Genomic DNA, 16,727 nt, shown 5'->3' with positions numbered 1-16,727 from the left:
CCCTTGCATTACTATACACTAACAATGAGAAAACAGAAACAGAAATTAAGGAAACAGTACCATTCACCATTGCAACAAAAAGAATAAAATACTTAGGAGTATATCTACCTAAAGAAACAAAAGACCTATACATAGAAAACTATAAAACAGTGATGAAAGAAATCAAAGAGGACACAAACAGATGGAGAAATATTCCGTGTTCATGGATTGGAAGAATCAATATTGTCAAAATGACTATACTACCCAAAGCAATCTATAGATTCAATGCAATCCCTATCAAGCTACCAATGGTATTTTTCACAGAACTAGAACAAATAATTTCACAATTTGTATGGAAATACAAAAATCCTCAAATAGCCAAAGCAATCTTGAGAAAGAAGAATGGAACTGGAGGAATCAACAGGCCTGACTTCAGGCTCTACTACAAAGCCACAGTCATCAAGACAGTATGGTACTGGCACAAAGACAGAAATATAGATCAATGGAACAGAATAGAAAGCCCACAGATAAACCCACATACCTATGGGCACCTTATCTTCGACAAAGGAGGCAAGAATATACAATGGAAAAAAGACAACCTCTTTAATAAGTGGTGCTGGGAAAACTGGTCAACCACTTGTAAAAGAATGAAACTAGAACACGTCCTAACACCATACAAAAAAAATAAACTCAAAATGGATTAAAGATCTAAATGTAAGACCAGAAACTATAAAACTCTTAGAGGAGAACATAGGCAAAACACTCTCTGACATAAACCACAGCAAGATCCTCTATGACCCACCTCCCATAATATTGGAAATAAAGGCAAAAATAAACAAATGGCACCGAATTAAACTTAAAAGCTTTTGCACAACAAAGGAAACTATAAGCAAGGTGAAAAGACAGCCTTCAGAATGGGAGAAAATAATAGCAAACGAAGAAACAAAGGATTACTCTCAAAAATATACAAGCAACTCCTGCAGCTCAATTCCAGAAAAATGAATGACCCAATCAAAAAATGGGCCAAAGAACTAAATAGAAATTTCTCCAAAGACATACAGATGGCTAACAAAAACATGAAAAGATGCTCAACATCATTCATTATCAAAGAAATGCAAATCAAAACCACAATGAGGTACCATTACACGCCAATCAGAATGGCTGCTATCCAAAAGTCTACAAGCAATAAATGCTGGAAAGGGTGTGGAGAAAAGGGAACCCTCTTACACTGTTGGTGGGAATGCAAACTAGTACAGCCACTATGGAGAACAGTGTGGGGATTCCTTAAAAAACTGGAAATAGAACTGCCATATGACCCAGCAATCCCACTTCTGGGCATACACACTGAGGAAACCAGATCTGAAAGAGACACGTGCACCTCAATGTTCATCACAGCGCTGTTTACAATAGCCAGGACATGGAATCAACCTAGATGCCCACCAGCAGATGAATGGATAAGAAAGGTGTAGTACATATACTCAATGGAATATTACTCAGCTATTAAAAAGAATTCATTTGAATCAGTTCTAATGAGATGGATGAAACTGGAGCCCATTATACAGAGTGAAGTAAGCCAGAAAGATAAAGACCAATATAGTATACTAAAGTATATATATGGAATTTAAAAAGATGGTAACAATAACCCTATATGCAAAACAGAAAAAGAGAACAGACTTTTGGCCTCTGTGGGAGATGCGAGGGTGGGATGTTCTGAGAGAACAGCATTGAAACAAGTATACTATCAAGGATGAAACAGATCGCCAGCCCAGGTTGGATGCATGAGACAAGTGCTCAGGGCTGGTGCACTGGGAAGACCCAGAGGGATAGGATGGGGAGGGAGGTGGGAGGGGGGAATTGGGATGGGGAACATATGTAAATCCATGGCTGATTCATGACAACGTATGGCAAAAAACACTACAATATTGCAAAGTAATTAGCCTCCAACTAATAAAAATAAATATAAAAAATAAAAATAAAAAATAAAAAGCAGAGACATTACTTTGCCAACAAAGGTCTGTCTAGTCAAAGCTATGGTTTTTCCAATGGTCATGTATGGATGTGAGAGTTGGACTATAAAGAAAGCTGAACGTCAAAGAATTGATGCTTTTGAAGTGTGGTGTTGGAGAAGACTCTTGAGAGTCCCTTGGACTGCAAGATCCAACCAGTCCATCCTAAAGGAAATCAGCCCTGAATATTCATTGGAAGGACAGATTCTAAAGCTGAAGCTCCAATACTTTGGCCACCTGATGTGAAGAAATAACTCATTGGAAAAGACCCTGATTCTGGGAAAGATTGAAGGCGGGAAGAGAAGGGGACGAGAGAGGATGAGATTGTTGGATGGCATCACCAACTCAATGGACATGAGTTTGAGTAAACTCTGAGAGTTGTTGATGGACAGGGACGCCTGGTGTGCTGCAGTCTAGGGGGTCGCAAAGAGTCAGACACAGTTGAGTGACTGAACTGAACTGATTGCAAACTGATAATTCTCCTTTGGGCTCTTGGAGAAGTCCTGGATGTCTGGATTTCCATTACTAATAAAACTTAGGTTACCATTTTTCTTACAATTGTAAAGCGAACTCCCTTTTAAATCCCTTTTCATCTCCTTAGTACTTCCAATTCTGTCACTGATACTAATTACTTTGGTCAAATTGCAATCAACAAAGATTTGCCCTCTGCTGTGGGCTAGTGATAGTTTTTTTTTTTTATTTTCTAAAGGTTAGATTACCCCCCCCCCACCCACCCGCCAACACACAGTATGTTGTCTATGCTCCTAGTTCTGATTCCATGTACACAAGCCACAGCTCAGTTTCCCACATTGTCAGTACTTAGGAAGGAGGGTGCCCTGAGACCATGGCGAGTGTCCCAGTTACTATATAACAGGTATACTTAGCCTCCATCATATTAGTAAGTCAGTTAGATCACATTTTGGCTTACCTATCTACATCAGGAGAACTGAGGCAACATGAGTCAGCAATGGAACAGTTGAATATGCTGAAAAAGTCCCATTTCTAGAACTGGGAGGTCAAGCATTAGTCCCTGGCAGTAGTGAAATGCTGAAAAGCCCCATCTCACCAGCCAGCACCGCTGCGAGAACCTCCCACCAGCAAAATGGCGCCAGTGTCAAGCATGTACGTATGCGTCAAGCGCCACGTGAAATGCTACGGTGTATTCAATATGCAGCTGTGTTGGGTTTTCAGTCAACTTGCACCACTTTCCTTCAGCGCCTGGCTTGTGCGAAAGGGGATTACAGAAGGGGACGAGTTGTAATATAATTCAAACAGGAGAAAAGAGGCAGCGATACCTTTAGCAGACAGTAGGGCTTAGAAGCACTATGAACAGCCAATTACTTCTGGTACAAACTTGATTTTTATTATACATGCTTTTCCCACAAGCCTAGACTGATGAGGGCAATTTTCCTTCCTGCATGTACATGGATTAGAAGCATACCCCGGCAACCTTAACCAGAAAAAGACTGAACAGAATTAGTACGCAAGACGCAAGACAGGGACGGGGAAACCTCCATCATGAGAAGAGCCTCCCCAGCAACAAGGAAATCACCAATTTAGGGAAAGGACTACTATATAGATTTGACTGCACAGACTTTCCTGTTTTCCACACATTCTTGGGGGTGCACATGCTGTATGCTCAGTCATGTCTGACTCTTTACAACCCCACTGGCTGTAGCCTGCCAGGTTCCTCTGTTCATTGAATTCTCCAGGCAAGAATACTGGAGTGGGTTGCCATTCCGTTCTCCAGGGGATCTTCTTGACCAAAGGATAGAACCTGCATCTCCTGCAAGGCTTCTGCACAGTAGCCAGATTCTTCACTGCTGAGCCACCAGGGAATCCCTTACTCCTGGAGGAGACAGGGGTTAAGAAGTCTCTCCCCGCACTTTCTCATTGGAGTCAACAAACAATGAGAGCTGCTTGCCTCCCACAGAATGGGACTAGATTGTTTTAGCCCACCCTCTGTTGTATGCCACGTAATAAAGGGTTTAAAACAGACTGAGAAACAAAAATATCCCAGTCTCAGGAAGTTAATGCTCTAAAGCCACATGTGCTGAGTGGTGTAATATTATATGTATTTTTTAAGCTTATTTAAGACACACCATCAGCTTAATAATTACTTTCCTGTGTGTGTGTTCAGTTGTAAGATGTACCTTTATTTCAGAAATATTCACTAGACAGAGGGCTAAATGGAATATTAACAACAGAAGTGCAAATATTGCCTATGTTGATGGTGCAAATTAAACCTATGTCTAATTTCTACTATTTGTAAACATGTAAAAAGTGACAAACTCAATTAATACACATAGGATAAAAATGCAATGGGATAAATCTTCTCTTGACCAAGGTAGTTCTTTTAAAAGAATTTTTCTGTAGGGGTAAAAAAAAAAAAAAAAAAAAACAGAAAAATACCACATACTGAGCTGGGGCAGAATTCTGGGGTGTGATGTTATTAGCAGCACCTTCTGGGGAATCGTTGGTATTCATGATAAAATGCTGGAGCAATTTTCTGACAGATGATAATGAGATTCAAATTCCTTTTGAGAAATTTGAGTAACATCACTCAACTAATAGTCATCTTGCAATAAGCCTAATGATCTCTAAGTAGACATGCTTTTTTTTTTTTTAAGAAATCTAATTTAACAATGATTACTTAACCACTTATTTCCCCAGAAGATGTCTCTACCAAGAGTAAATCTTTGGATTGACTTTCTTAGGAGTCTTCTCCCTATGGCAGGATTGAAATAAAACTGACACATGCTTACAATCTGAGAAGCTGTCACATAAGTATTAAATCACAGGTGATAAATTAAGCATGCCTCTGCTCTCCCCTGGGAGAGTCGGGACTTCCCTAGAGGCTCAGTGGGTAAAGAATCTGCCTGAAATGCAGGAAACACAGGGGACCTGGGTTCGATCCCTAGGTCGGGAAGATTCTCTGGAGTAGGAAATGGCAACCCACTCCAGTATTCTTGCCTGGAGAATGCCATGGACAGAGGAGCCTGGCTGGCTACAGTCCATGGGGTCACAAACAGCTGGACACTACTGAAGCGACTAAACACACTGCTCTCCTCAAGGAAGACCATGGGGTATGAGGGGCGATACTTGAGAGAAGGAAGGCCCAGGACAAAACAAAACAAAAAACAAGGGGAAAAAAAGGAGATGGGGGTGTGGTGGGGGAGGGGTGGGGGTTGGGGGTTGGGGGGAGAGGGAGGGAAGAAGGAAGAAAGAAAATAAAAGTTTTCATTCAGTGAAAGCTGGAAGCTAGAGGACAGATTCTCCTTTAACTGAGGAAGAAAGAAGCTCAGCTTGAGATGAAGAAAAACAACTTAAAACTCAAAATACATAGACTTCTTCATGCAAAAAGTTCAGCTTTGCCAATTCAAAAAGAAGAATACATATGGGGGTGAGCATGCTCAGTGGCTCAGTCATGTCTCATTCTTTGTGACCCTATGGACTGTAGCCTGCCAGGCTCCTGTTGTTGGGATTTCTCAGGCAGGAACACTGGAGCGGGGTAGCCATTCCCTTCTCCAGGGGATTTTCCTGACCCAGGGATCCAACGTCCTGTGTCTCCCGCGTTGGAAGGTGGATTCTTTACTACCGAGCCACCTGGGAAGCCCCATACAAATGGGAGGGAGTGTAATTTAAACAAAGTATTCAAACAGGTAAAAAAATACATGAAACTTTTTTTAAAGCATTGTTCAAGTTTCTCTGACTCTATGCTGAATGTCTATACCTTTTCTTCCTGATTTGTCCTCCCCATTGGCAGCAAGGTCTTTTTGGTTGAGTTCCTAGAAAACTGCTCTCAGAAAGTCATACTCTGCAGCAAAGGGATGATACAGGAGATAAACAGCAGGACTGACCCACTGACCATAAACTAGCCTCATCCCACAGTGCCAGTGTCAGAGGAAGAAGCCTGCTGCGAGTTTCATTTCAGTTTATCAAATCTATTGACTACAGTGTGTCTTCTGGAAAGAAAGGAAGGGTAGGGACATTTTAGTAATAAAACAGCTTTAGGTCTGCCTGAGGCAGCAGAAAGGGTGGAGTATCTTTTTCCCAGGCTGTGGTGACACCACAGTTTTTCTATTTGCCAAGTAACAACTGTAGATTCAAGCAGGAATCTTCTGAAAATAGTGCTATGTCAAAGGCATAGAATTTCAGATGCATGGCAAGCTTTGCATCGCCTCTCTATAATCAATCAGTACACTTCTGTCTATCAGAATCGGCCCCTCTGATCCGACCAGGGAAGAGATAATGCCTGAGTTTAAAAAAAAAAGACACAATTCCTACAATCTCCAACCTCCTCAACTACTTCTATGATTCATTCAATAAATGTTCACTGAGAGCATGTCACATTTTAGAAATTGCCTTAGACCTATAAAGCATTTTAAAAATGAATAATAAATGAGATGGAATCCCTGTATTCAAGAAAATTAGTCCTTTTCCCTCCCAAATATATATATAACATCCAAAGATGAACAACTACATAAAAGTTTAAAACTTAGAAATTCCATGAGAGGGAGTCCAGAAATAGTTCCCCGAGTATATGTAAATTTAATTATGTAAAAGATTACACTTTAAATCCCAACAGAATAAAGGACTATTCCACTTTTTCAAAAAGATAGCCATTGACTGTTATCTAGGAAAATTTAAAGACAGACTTGATCTGAACATAAAAACACACAAAACACATCAGATGAATTTAAGAATCATAAAGCAAAAACTATACATGTATTAGCAAAATTTCTATTAGAACATTCTTATAATCTTTGTTTCTAGAAAAGGCCTTTCCAGGACTCCCCTGCTGTCCCAGTGGTTAAGACTCAACACTTACATAGCAGGGGATGTGGTTTTGATCCCTGGTTGTGGAACTAAGATCCCACATGCCACAAGGCATAGCCAAAGAATTTTTTTTTCATTTATTTTTATTAGTTGGAGGCTAATTACTTTACAATGTTGTAGTGGTTTTTGCCATACACTGACATGAATCAGCCATGGATTTACATGTGTTCCCCATCCGGATCCCCTCTCCCACCTCGCTCCCCATCCCATCCCTCTGGGTCATCCTAGTGCACCAGCCCCAAGCACTTGTCTCATGCATCCAGCCTGGGCTGGTGATCTGTTTCACACTTGATAATATACATGTTTCAATGCTGTTCTCTCAGATCATCCCACCCTCGCCTTCTCCCACAGGGTCCAAAAGTCTATTCTATACATGTGTATCTCTTTTTCTGTGCTGCATATAGGGTTATCGTTACCATCTTTTTAAATTCCATATGTATGTGTTAGTATACTGTATTTGTGTTTATCTTTCTGGCTTACTTCACTCTGTATAATGGGCTCCAGTTTCATCCATCTCATTAGAACTGATTCAAACTCACACCTATGGATAGATCAACTAAACAGAAAATTAACAAGGAAACACAAACTTTAAATGACACACTGGACCAGTAGACATAATTGATATCTATAGAACATTTCACCCCAAAACAATCAATTTCACCTTTTTCTCAAGTGCACACGGAACCTTCTCCAGAATAGATCACATCCTGGGCCATAATACTAGCCTGGGTAAATTCAAAAAAACTGAAATCATTCCAGTCATCTTTTCTGACCACAATGCAGTAAGATTAGATCTCAATTACAGGAAAAAAACTATTAAAAATTCCAACATATGGAGGCTAAATAACACGCTTCTGGATAACCAACAAATCATAGAAGAAATCAAAAATAAATCAAAATATGCATAGAAATGAATGAAAATGAAATCACAACAACCCAAAACCTATGGGACACTGTAAAAGCAGTGCTAAGAGGAAGGCTGATAGCATTACAGGCTTACCTCAAGAAACAAGAAAAAAGTCAAACAGATAACCTAACTCTACACCTAAAGCAACTAGAGAAGGAAGAAATGAAGAACCCCAGGGTTAGTAGAAGGAAAGAAATCTTAAAAATTAGGGCAGAAATAAATGCAAAACAAACAAAAGAGACCATAGCAAAAATCAACAAAGCTAAAAGCCGGTTTTTTGAAAAGGTAAACAAAATTGACAAACCTTTAGCCAGACTCATCAAGAAACAAAGGGAGAAGAACCAAATTAACAAAATTAGAAATGAAAATGGAGAGATCACAACAAAAACACTTAAATACAATGGATCATAAGAGACTACTACCAGCAGCTATATGCCAATAAAATGGACAACTTGGAAGAAATGGACAAATTCTTAGAAAAGTATAACTTTCCAAAACTGAACCAGGAAGAAATAGAAGATCTTAACAGACCCATCACAAACACAGAAATCGAAACTGTCATCAGAAATCTTCCAGCAAACAAAAGCCCAGGACCAGATGGCTTCACAGCTGAATTCTACCAAAAATTTAGAGAAGAGCTAACACCTATCTTACTCAAACTCTTCCAGAAAATTGCAGAAGAAGGCAAACTTCCAAACTCATTTTATGAGGCCACCATCACCCTAATACCAAAACCAGACAAAGATGTCACAAAAAAAGAAAACTACAGGCCAATATCACTGATAAACATAGACGCAAAAATCCTTAACAAAATTCTAGCAAAGAGAATCCAACAACATATTAAAAAGATCATACATCATGACCAAGAGGACTTTATCCCAGGAATGCAAGGATTCTTTAATATCCACAAATCAATCAATGTAATACACCACATTAACAAATTGAAAGATAAAAACCATATGATTATCTCAATAGATGCAGAGAAAGCCTTTGACAAAATTCAACATCCATTTACGACAAAAACTCTCCAGAAAGCAGGAATAGAAGGAACATACCTCAACATAACAAAAGCTATATATGACAAACCCACAGCAAACATTATCCTCAATGGTGAAAAATTGAAAGCATTTCCCCTAAAGTCAGGAACAAGACAAGGGTGCCCACTCTCACCACTACTATTCAACATAGTTTTGGAAGTTTTGGCCACAGCAATCAGAGCAGAAAAAGAAATAAAAGGAATCCAGATAGGAAAAGAAGAAGTAAACTCTCACTGTTTGCAGATGACATGATCCTCTACATAGAAAACCCTAAAGACTCTACCAGAAAATTACTAGAGCTAATCAATGAATATAATAAAGTTGCAGGATATAAAATTAACACACAGAAATCCCTGGCATTCCTATATACTAACAATGAAAAAACAGAAAGAGAAATTAAGGAAACAATACCATTCACCATTGCAACAAAAAGAATAAAATACTTAGGAGTATATCTACCTAAAGAAACAAAAGACCTATACATAGAAAACTATAAAACAGTGATGAAAGAAATCAAAGAGGACACAAACAGATGGAGAAATATACCACGTTCATGGATTGGAAGAATCGATATTGTGAAAATGACTATACTACCCAAAGCAATCTATAGATTCAATGTAATCCCTATCAAGCTACCAATGGAATTTTTCACAGAACTAGAAATAATTTCACAATTTGTATGGAAATACAAAAATCCTCGATTAGCCAAAGCAATCTTGAGAAAGAAGAATGGAACTGGAGGAATCAACCTGCCTGACTTTAGGCTCTACTACAAAGCCACAGTCATCAAGACAGTATGGTACTGGCACAAAGACAGAAATATAGATCAAGGCAACAAAATAGAAAGCCCAGAGTTAAATCCACATACCTATGGACACCTTATCTTTGACAAAGGAGGCAAGAATATACAATGGAAAAAAGACAACCTCTTTAACAAGTGGTGCTGGGAAAACTGGTCAACCACTTGTAAAAGAATGAAACTAGAACACTTTCTAACACCATACACAAAAATAAACTCAAAATGGATTAAAGATCTAAATGTAAGACCAGAAACTATAAAACTCCTAGAGGAGAACATAGGCAAAACACACTCTGTGACATAAATCACAGCAGGATCCTCGATGACCCACCTCCCAGAATATTGGAAATAAAAGCAAAAATAAACAAATGGGACCTAATGAAACTTAAAAGCTTTTGCACAACAAAGGAAAATATAAACAAAGTGAAAAGACAGCCTTCAGAATGGGAGAAAATAATAGCAAATGAAGAAACAGACAAAGGATTAAGCTCAAAAATATACAAGCAACTCCTGAAGCTCAATTCCAGAAAAATAAATGACCCAATCAAAAAATGGGCCAAAGAACTAAACAGACATTTCTCCAAGGAAGACATACAGATGGCTAACAAACACATGAAAAGATGCTCATCATCACTCATTATCAGAGAAATGCACATCAAAACCACAATGAGGTACCATTACACGCCAGTCAGGATGGCTGCTATCCAAAAGTCTACAAGCAATAAATGCTGGAAAGGGTGTGGAGAAAAGGGAACCCTCTTACACTGTTGGTGGGAATGCAAACTAGTACAGCCACTATGGAAAACAGTGTGGAGATTCTTTAAAAAAACTGGAAATAGAACTGCCATATGACCCAGCAATCCCACTGCTGGGCATACACACCGAGGAAACCAGATCTGAAAGAGACACGTGTACCCCAGTGTTCATTGCAGGACTGTTTATAACAGCCAGGACGTGGAAGCAACCTAGATGCCCATCAGCAGATGAATGGATAAGGAAGCTGTGGTACATATACACCATGGAATATTACTCAGCCATTAAAAAAAAAGATTTTTAAAGAAAACAAAGAAACCTAATTTAAAAAAATATAAAAGGTCTTTCCAAGCATAAAGAGAAAAGATGTCAAAATTTAATATTCTAAAAATAAGATCTTCTGAATAAAAATGTCACCATGAACAAAGTTAAAAACAAGAAACAGATGAGAAAAAACATTTGCAGAATATAACATACAATCATTATTGAGAATAAAAAGTATAAAAAGTTCTAATTAAGCATAAGAAGAAGGCAAATAACCCAATATAAAAATGGACAAAAGAGATGAACTGACAAAATAAAAAGAGATACAAATGATCAATACATTCATTCTTCCATTCATTTAACCAGTATTTATTATTGAGTCTTCCTCTATGATAGCCACTGCCCTAGCAAGTAGACATATAGCAGTAAACAAAAAATACAAAAAGGAAAGGAAGAGAATTAAATATAATTTATCTGATTGGCAAAAATTTACAGAGATGTCTAATATCAAGTGATGGTAAGGATACGGAAAAATGGGTGTGTTGTGAAGTTTGGGAGTATAAACTGCACAGAATTTTTGAAGTACTAAAAGTATTCGATTGTATATTAACGCCTATATATGGAATCTTTTTGCCTTTTCATACTGCAAAAGCCTGGCATGCTGCAGTCCATGGGGTCACAAAGAGTCGGAAATGACTGAGTCACTGAACTGAACTGATGCATGGCATCTAGAAAAATGGTATAGATGAACCCATGTGCAGGGCAGGAACGGAGGTGCAGACGTAGAGCCTGGACTTGTGGACACAGCGGGGAAAGCAGAGCGTGGGACAAACTGGGAGAGGAGCACTGACAAATATACATGACTGTGTTAGAATAGCTGGCTCATGCGAAGCTGCCATGCAGCACAGGGGGCTCAGCTCAGAGCTCTGTGATGACCTGGATGAGTGGGACGGGGATGGGCGGGAGGGAGGCTCAAGAGAGAGGGGACACAGGTATACTTATAACTGATTCACGTTGTACGGCAGAAATCAACATAATGCTGTAAAGCAATTATCCTTCAATTAAATTTAAAAAAAAGTATTTGAAGTATTCTGTAAGTAACATCTTATGGAAAACCCCAAATGAATTGTTTGGCCAGTTGAATACAAATTAGCAGGATCAAGCAAAGTTGTTCATACAGTTTTAGAAGCAATTTCATCTCACAGAGTCTACCCTACAGAAATATTCATACCTGGCAGAAAAGCTGCAAGGATGGTGATATCTGACAGCTAGTATCTGTGGTGGGGAGAGAGGGCGGTAGCACGGGGCCCATGGAGGGCTCTCTCCACACACTGCTGATGAGTGGACTGAAGAGAAATTCAGAGTACGTAACAGGCTTCAGAGTCAAACTATACGAGGTCACATTCTGATTCTGCTGCCTTCCAAATGTACCAATCTGGATTGTCCTTCTGTGAAATAATTATTGTGCATAATTCATAAAATTGTGAGAATTCTCAGAATTCTAGGAAACCCATCAAAAATCACGCCAAGCAGGCACATAGAATTCATCTAGTAAGTATTAATTATTAATTAATTTTGAATTACTTGAATCAATTATAATGAGACTATATTCACATGTTATTTGTGTAATTGATAGACAATCAAAAACACTCTCTAACGAAAGGCACAAACGGAGGGCTGTGAGAATTCAGAAGAGTGAGAAACTGATCAATTATAAATTTTGCCACATCCTCGACCAGCTTCTCCCTAGAATGCAACAAATGCAGAAGAATCACACATTTTGTTGGGCAGAACCACAAAACAAAATTTGTCTTACAGTTCCTTCTATAAAAATGTAGAAAAGAAAAACGTAACTAATCCAATGGTCTCCTAATTGGAGAGCCTAAGTAAATGGAATTAAATATTTACTGCTCCTCTAAAGATTTTTACATTTTTTTTTATTTTGTCAAGTTAGACACTTATAAAACATTCTCCTAAAAGAGTCTCTTAGTAACTAAAGCAAGTCCTAAACTTCTGCAGAAATAATTCTCCTTTATGGCAAATACATTTTTTCCTAAATGATTTATTATTCAGTTGCTCAGTCATGTCCATCTCTTTGCAACTCCATGGGCTGCAGCATGCCAGGCTTCCATGTCCTTCATCATCTCCTGGAGCTAGCTCAAACTAATATCTATCGAGTCGGTGATACCATCCAACCATCTCATCCTCTGTCGTCCCCTTCTCCTCCTGCCTTCAATCTTTCCCAGAATCAGGGTCTTTCCAGTGAGTCATTTCTTCCCATCAGGTGGTCAAAGTACTGGAGTTTCAACTTCAGCATCAGTCCTTGCAATGAATATTCAGGACTGGTTTCCTTTAGGATGGACTGGTGTGATCTCCTTAAGCCCAAGGGACTCTAGAGAGTCTTCAACATCACAATTTAAAAGCATCAATTCGAGGGGAGGAGTCAAGATGGCAGAGGAGTAGGATGGGGAGACCACTTTCTCTCCTACAAATTCATCAAAAGAATATCTGAACGCAGAGCAAACTTCACAAAACAACTTCTTATCGCTAGCTGAGGTCATCAGGCGCCCAGAAAAGCAGCCCATTGTCTTCAAAAGGAGGTAGGACAAAATATAAAAGATAAAAAGTGAGACAAAAGAGCTAAGGACGGAGATCCGTCCCGGGAAGGGAGTCTTTAGAGGACGTTTCCAGACAACGGGAAACCCTCGCACTGGCGGGCCTGGGGGAAGTGTTTGAATCTAGGAGGGCAACCTGACTGGGAGGGAACCAACAAATAAAACCCACAGATTACGTGCCTAAAAGCAACTCTCAGCAGAAAACTGCCCCAGACACCCGCATCTGCCACCAGCAAGTGGGGGCGGCACGGAGAGGAGCCGGCGGCATTGCTTGGGGTAGGGTCCAGGCCTGAGTGCCCTGAGGACAATCGGAGGGAGCTTTTGTGAGTTGCCAACTTGAACTGTGGGAGAGCAGGGAAGAGAGAGAAAATTAACCGGCCCGAACACGCTGCCGGCCGTTCGCAGAACAAAGGGACCGAGAAAGTCCAGAGAAGAGCTGGCAGACTGCTGACCGGCCCAGACCCGCCGGAGGCAGGAGCAGGTCGCAGCGAGACACAGGGCGCAGGCACCCGACCGGCGCGGGGGGGACTGGGGCTGGGGACGCAGAGGGCAGAAGGCGCATGCACCCGACTGGCACCGGCGAAAACTGAGATTGGGACCGTGGAAGGGAGTGGGCGCGCTGCGCCCGGAGAGAGTGCACCTGTCAAGCTCCTGGCTGCCTGGACCGCTCTGACGGGGAAGGCACAAGAGCGGATGCAGCCTTTTGTTCCGCGCTTTTGTGGAACACCCGAGGGCTGGAGTTGCGCGCAGCGCGCTCCATATAGAGCAGCCGGGATCCTGAGCAGCGCAGACCGAGAAAGCAGCGCCAGCCCCTCCCCGCAGCGCCAGCCCCTCCCAGCAGCGCGACAGAACTAGCTACCTGAGTAAGAGTCCACCTCCGCCCGCCTGTGTCAGGGCGGAAATGAGGCTCTGAAGAAACCGGCAAACAGAAGCCAAATAAAAAAGGGAACAGCTTCTAAAGAGAGCGGTGCAACAGATTAAAATCCCTGTAGAAAACAGCGATTACACCGGAAGAGGCCTGTAGATATCGAGAAGTGTAAGTTCGAACGAGGAGATATCTGAAACTGAGCCGAACTGACACTGACCGCAACAGCTCCAGAGAAATTCCTAGATATATTTTTACTTTTTTTTTTTTTAAATAAGAGAAAAGAAAAAAAAAAATTTTTTTATTTTTTCTTTTTTATTTTTTCTCTTTTATTTTCCTTTAAAATTCCCTATTACTCCCCCATTACTCTTTAACTTTCATTTTCATAGATTTTTATGATTTTTTTAATTAGGGAAAATTCTTTTTTTTTTCTTTTTTTCTCCTTTTTCTCTTCTATTTTCTATTTTTCTTTTTCTCTTATTTCTTTTAAAGTCCTCTAGTACTCCTCTACTACTCCTTAATTTTCATTTTCAATACACTATAACCTTACCAAAAAAAAAGAGAAGCCCTATTTTTTAAACTGAACTTCATATATATTTTTAAAATTTTTTGTGTGTGTGTTTTGGTTTTTCTTTTTAATATAGTATTTTTAAGAGTTTAATCTCTACTCTAGATTTTTAATTTTTGTTTTTCAATATATGATATAAATTGTGAACATTTAAGAATCCAATATTCAGTTCCCATTTTTATTCAGGAGTGTGTTGATTATGCTCTCCCAATCTTGACTCTCTGTTTTCTACCTCAGAACACCTCTATTTCTTCCTTTCCCCTTTTCTTCCCAATCCAATTCTGTGAATCTTGGTGGGTGTCTGGGCAACGGAGAACACTCTGGGAACAGACAACTGCGTAGATATGTCTCTCTCCTCTTGAGTCCCCCTTTTTCTCCTCCTGCTCAACACTATCTCCCTCCTCCCTCTCCTCTTCTTCATGTAACTCTGTGAAGCTCTCTGGCTGTCCCTAATGGGGGAGAATCTTTTCGCCATTAACCTAGAAGTTTTATTATCAGTGCTGTATGATTGGAGAAGTCCTGAGACTACAGGAAGAATAAAACTAAAATCCAGAGGCAGGAGACTTAAGCCCAAAACCTGAGAACACCAGAAAACTCCTGACTACATGAAACTTTAAGTAATAAGTGACCGTCCAAAAGCCTCCATACCTACACTGAAACCAACCACCACCCAAGAGCCAATAAGTTTTAGAGCAAGACATACCAAGCAAATTCTCCAGCAACGCAAGAACATAGCCCTAAACGTCAACATACAGGCTGCCCAAGGTGACACCTAACACATAGACCCATCTCAAAACTCATTACTGAGCACTCCATTGCTCTCCAGAGAGAAGAAATCAAGTTCCACGCACCAGAACACCGACGTAAACTTTCCTAACCAGGAAAAGTTTGACAAGCCAATCGTCTAACCCCACCCACTGGGTAAAACCTCCACAATAAAAAGGAACCACAGACCTCCAGAATACAGAAAGCCCAGTCCAGACAGAGCAATCTAAACAAGATGAAAAGGCAGAGAAATACCCAACAGGTAAAGGAACATGAAAAATGCCCACCAAGTCAAACAAAAGAGGAGGAGATAGGGAATCTACCTGAAAAAGAATTTAGAATAATGATAATAAAAATGATCCAAAATCATGAAAACAAAATGGAGTTACAGATAAATAGCCTGGAGACAAAGATTGAAAAGATGCAAGAAATGTTTAATAAAGACCTAGAAGAAATAAAAAAGAGTCAATTAAAAATGAATAATGCAATGAATGAGATCAAAAACACTCTGGAGGGAACCAAGAGTAGAATAACGGAGACAGAAGATAGGATAAGTGAGGTAGAAGATAAAATGGTGGAAATAAATGAAGCAGAGAGGAAAAAAGAAAAAAGGATCAAAAGAAATGAGGACAACCTCAGGGACCTCTGGGACAATGTGAAACGCCCCAACATTCGAATCATAGGAATCCCAGAAGAAGAAGACAAAAAGAAAGGCCATGAGAAAATACTCGAGGAGATAATAGCTGAAAACTTCCCTAAAATGGGGAAGGAAATAGCCACCCAAGTCCAAGAAACCCAGAGAGTCCCAAACAGGATAAACCCAAGGCGAAACACCCCAAGACACATATTAATCAAATTAACAAAGATCAAACACAAAGAACAAATATTAAAAGCAGCAAGGGAGAAACAACAAATAACACACAAAGGGATTCCCATAAGGATAACGGCCGATCTATCAATAGAAACCCTCCAGGCCAGAAGGGAATGGCAGGACATACTGAAAGTAATGAAAGAGAAGAACCTACAACCTAGATTACTGTACCCAGCAAGGATCTCATTCAGATATGAAGGAGAATTCAAAAGCTTTACAGACAAGCAAAAGCTGAGAGAATTCAGCACCACCAAACCAGCTCTTCAACAAACGCTAAAGGATCTTCTCTAGATAGGAAATGCAGAAAGGTTGTATAAACGTGAACCCAAAACAACAAAGTAAATGGCAACGGGACCACACCTATCAATAATTACCCTAAATGTAAATGGGTTGAATGCCCCAACCAAAAGACAAAGATTGGCTGAATGGATACAAAAACAAGACCCCTATATATGCTGT

At 39.9% G+C, this 16,727-nt stretch overlaps 1 protein-coding gene across 1 annotated transcript in view; it reads right to left on the bottom strand.

The window, feature by feature from the left end:
- Nucleotides 1-16,727, bottom strand: part of LOC122452116 — a 250,319-nt gene that overhangs the window by 164,083 nt on the left and 69,509 nt on the right. The gene's annotated exons all lie outside the window — the stretch shown is intronic.

The sequence above is a fragment of the Cervus canadensis genome, chromosome 1 (genome assembly GCF_019320065.1).
Source record: "Cervus canadensis isolate Bull #8, Minnesota chromosome 1, ASM1932006v1, whole genome shotgun sequence".
Lineage (NCBI taxonomy): Eukaryota > Metazoa > Chordata > Mammalia > Artiodactyla > Cervidae > Cervus > Cervus canadensis.
Note: the sequence above shows the minus strand (reverse complement) of the source record. Positions and strands in the feature narration are given on the sequence as shown.